Raw genomic sequence first — 4,550 nt, forward strand, 5'->3', positions numbered from 1 at the left:
GGAGTCACAAAATCTAGGTTTAAGTTTCATTCAGGCCACTTGCTTCTTTTAGAAAACTGCTGAACATCTCAGCAGTTCAGAGTCCACATCTGTAAAATAGGTATATTAAGTCCCCCATCCCAGACTGCTGGGAAGGTACAGGAAGACGGCAAATGCAGAAGTATCCTATTACTATGAGGAAGTATCTTTCAACACAAGCTGCTTTTGCTTATGTGTGCAAATAAAAAATAAGTTAACTCGTCAGATAAAAATCATGATTAATCCAAATCTTTTTAGCAAAGGATGTCACTCTCACAACATAGTATCATACTTTTTTTAATTATGGATTTTTTGATTTGAAGGAGTCATTTCTCATATATGTCTTCTAAACCCTTTCCACATATCTGATGGGTAAATATAAAATAGTAGATGACAAGGATAAAAACTTGAAAGAGTTCATTATCAACTAAGTCACCTAAGGGTCAGTTAAGGTCTAAGAAAATGCTGGTTGAAAGTTTCTAGCTTTTCAATTCTTCTCTGAATATAGTCTGACTCAAGAACTTCAAATCCTTCTAAAAGGTACTGTCTTAAACATAAAAGTTCAAAACACAGGCAGTCAGATCCACCATACATAAATCAAAAGATTGTATCTGAAGCCATGAGGGATTAAAATAGGGCCATGTTTGGTGGGGGTAGGGGCAAAGGGGAGTCTTTCTCAAGGCTTATCTCCTCCAAGGAGCTGTCCTTAATATGGGACAAACTCTCCCATGATGACTGCCTAAAGCACTTGATGTTGCAACCAAGACTTTGGCATTCATCAGACTCAAACACTTCACAGTATTTCAGTTGGCCTCCCTGGTACTGCATTTAAGAAACATCATATCTTCATTATCTACATAAATGCATGTCAAACCCCCATGTATGCAGCATAGAGTTGCCCAGAGATGAAGCAGCTCCATTTCTCTTCCACATCTACATTTCAAAGCATCTTTCCTTATAATTTTTATGTGGGGTGTACATTTAAAATCAATGTTATTTTCTCTATCCCAGTAAATCTCTCTGTCCTACATAGGCTATAATTTAATTCGGACCATCTCAAACTGACCCTCAAGTTTGATGGCCATCTATCTAGATATTTTGCCTAACAAGATAACAAATAAGCAATAAACAATTATTTAAGTGAGTTCAATAATTTATTCATTAAATCAGAAAACACTATGGAATACATTCTGTTAGGCCTTATATACTAGAACCTGAAAGTGGATGAGATAGAATGAAAATGCTCACTCACAGCCTCCTTGAAGAATCAGGCAAATAATTAACCCCTTTCCATATGATATAAGAGTTGTAATGCAAGTGTGTGCAGAGGCCTGGAGAAACAGAGCAGAGCAGGCAATGGGTTTGGCTGGAGAATGATGATGGGGGCTTTATGAATATGATGATGTCTGGTCTCTGCTGAAAGTAGGAGGAAAAAGCTTTCTGAGCTAGGGCACAGAAGATGGGTCTTCTAGGCAAAGTGAATACATGAGGCAGCCAGGAAGCAGAAGAAGAAGCCAGGAGGACATGAAGCAGCTACTGTGAATTGTTCAGTGTGACAGGAGTATATTATGTCTGGGTGGGCAGCAGTGTTAGACAAGAACCTGATGATGGAGGCTGGGCTCAGGTTACAAAAGGCCTTGAATGTGCCCTCCAAAGATGTTTAGTTTGTCCAGTAAACAACAAAACCATGGAAAGATTTCCTTGAAAAATGATTCTGGTGGTTGGATTGATAAAAAAGTTCAAGGAGAGAAGCAGTTAATAAAATAGGACAGTGTTGTATGAAAGGAGAGAAGGTTAGCACTCCCCTTTACAAGGATGGAAGAAGCTCTCAGGCCAGACAACACGCATACAGTTAAGGCATTGCCACTTACATTGTGGCATCTAACCACTGTTTTTAATCAGAAATTTTCCAGCAAACAAAAGCCCAGGTCCAGACGGCTTCACAGCTGAATTCTACCAAAAATTTAGAGAAGAGCTAACACCTATCCTACTCAAACTCTTCCAGGAAATTGCAGAGGAAGGTAAACTTCCAAACTCATTCTATGAGGCCACCATCACCCTAATACCAAAACCTGACAAAGATGCCACAAAAAAAGAAAACTACAGGCCAATATCGCTGATGAACATAGATGCAAAAATCCTTAACAAAATTCTAGCAATCAGAATCCAACAACACATTAAAAAGATCATACACCATGACCAAGTGGGCTTTATCCCAGGGATGCAAGGATTCCTCAATATCCACAAATCAGTCAATGTAATAAACCACATTAACAAATTGAAAAATAAAAGCCATATGATTATCTCAATAAATGCAGAGAAAGCCTTTGACAAAATTCAACATCCTTTTATGATTTAAAAAAAAAACTCTCCAGGGAGCAGGAATAGAAGGAAAGGAACACACCTCAACATAATGAAAACTATATATGACAAACCCACAGCAAACATTATCATCAATGGTGAAAAATTGAAAGCATTTCCCCTAAAGTCAGGAACAAGACAAGGGTGCCCACTTTCACCACTACTATTCAACATAGTTCTGGAAGTTTTGGCCACAGCAATCAGAGCAGAAAAAGAAATAAAAGGAATCCAGGTTGGAAAAGAAGAAGTAAAACTCTCACTGTTTGCAGATGACTTGATCCTCTACATAGAAAACTCTAAAGACTCCACCAGGAAATTACTAGAGCTAATCACAAATATAGTAAAGTTGCAGGATATAAAACCAACACACAGAAATCCCTTGTATTCCTATACACTAATAATGAAAAAATAGAAAGAGAAGTTAAGGAAACAATTCCATTCACCATTGCAACGAAAAGAATAAAATACTTAGGAATATATCTACCTAAAGAAACTAAAGACCTATATATAGAAAACTATAAAACACTGGTGAAAGAAATCAAAGAGGACACTAATAGATAGAGAAATATACCATGTTCATGGATCAGAAGAATCAATATAATGAAAATGAATATACTACCCAAAGCAATCTACAGATTCAATGCTGCTGCTGCGTCGCTTCAGTCACAATCCCTATCAAACTACCAATCATATTTTTCACAGAGCTAGAACAAATAATTTCACAATTTGTACGGAAATACAAAAAACCTTGAATAGCCAAAGCAATCTTGAGAAATAAGAATGGAACTGGAGGACTCAACCTGCCTGACTTCAGGCTCTACTACAAAGCCACAGTCATCAAGACAGTATGGTACTGGCACAAAGACAGAATTATAGATCAATGGAACAAAATAGAAAGCCCAGAGATAAATCCATCCACCTATGGACACCTTATCTTTGACAAAGGAGGCAAGAATATACAATGGAGAAAAGACAATATCTTTAACAAGTGGTGCTGGGAAAACTGGTCAACCACTTGTAAAAGAATGAAACTAGAACACTTTCTAACACCGCACACAAAAATAAACTCAAAATGGATTAAAGAGCTAAACATAAGACCAAAAACTGTAAAACTCTTGGAGGAGAACATACGCAAAACACTCTCTGACATAAATCACAGCAGGATCCTCCATGACCCACTTCTGAGAATATTGGAAATAAAAGCAAAAATAAACAAATGGGACCTAATTAAAATTAAAAGTTTCTGCACAACAAAGGAAACTATAAGCAAAGTGAAAAGACAGCCTTCTGAATGGGAGAAAATAATAGCAAATGAAGCAACTGACAAACAACTAATCTCAAAAATATATAAGCAACTCCTGCAGCTTAATTCCAGAAAAATAAATGACCAAATCAAAAAATGGGCCAAAGAACTAAACAGACATTTCTCCAAAGAAGACATACAGATGGCTAACAAACATATGAAAAGATGCTCAACATCACTCATTATCAAAGAAATGCAAATCAAAACCACAATAAGGTACCATTTCACACCAGTCAGAATGGCTGCGATCCAAAAGTCTACAAGCAATAAATGCTGGAGAGGGTGTGGAGAAAAGGGAACCCTCTTACACTGTTAGTGGGAATGCAAACTAGTACAGCCACTATGGAGAACAGTGTGGAGATTCCTTAAAAAACTGCAAATAGAACTGCCTTATGACCCAGCAATCCCACTGCTGGGCATACACACCGAGGAAACCAGAACTGAAAGAGACACATGTACCCCAATATTCATCGCAGCACTGTTTATAATAGCCAGGACATGGAAGCAACCTAGATGTCCATCAGCAGACGAATGGATAAGAAAGCTGTGGTACAAATACACAATGGAGTATTACTCAGCCATTAAAAAGAATACATTTGAATCAGTTCTAATGAGGTGGGTTAAACTGGAGCCTATTATACAGAGTGAAGTAAGCCAGAAAGAGAAACACCAGTATAGTATACTAACACATATATATGGAATTTAGAAAGATGGTAATGATAACCCTGTATGCAAGACACCAAAAGAGACACAGATGTATAGAACAGTCTTTTGGACTCTGTGGGAGAGGGAGAGGGTGGGATGATTTGGGAGAATGGGATTGAAACATGTATAATATCATATATGAAACGAATCGCCAGTCCAGGTT

The 4,550-nt window shown here is 37.6% G+C and overlaps 1 non-coding gene across 1 annotated transcript; it reads left to right on the forward strand.

Moving 5' to 3' along the window:
- Positions 1-1,789: 1,789 nt before the first annotated feature.
- LOC128052908 (U6atac minor spliceosomal RNA) lies at positions 1,790-1,915 on the forward strand. The gene has a single exon (XR_008199867.1). It is a non-coding gene; the product is annotated as a U6atac minor spliceosomal RNA (small nuclear RNA).
- The last annotated feature ends 2,635 nt before the right edge of the window (positions 1,916-4,550 follow it).

The sequence above is a fragment of the Budorcas taxicolor genome, chromosome 8, assembly GCF_023091745.1.
Source record: "Budorcas taxicolor isolate Tak-1 chromosome 8, Takin1.1, whole genome shotgun sequence".
In the NCBI taxonomy this organism is placed as follows: domain Eukaryota; kingdom Metazoa; phylum Chordata; class Mammalia; order Artiodactyla; family Bovidae; genus Budorcas; species Budorcas taxicolor.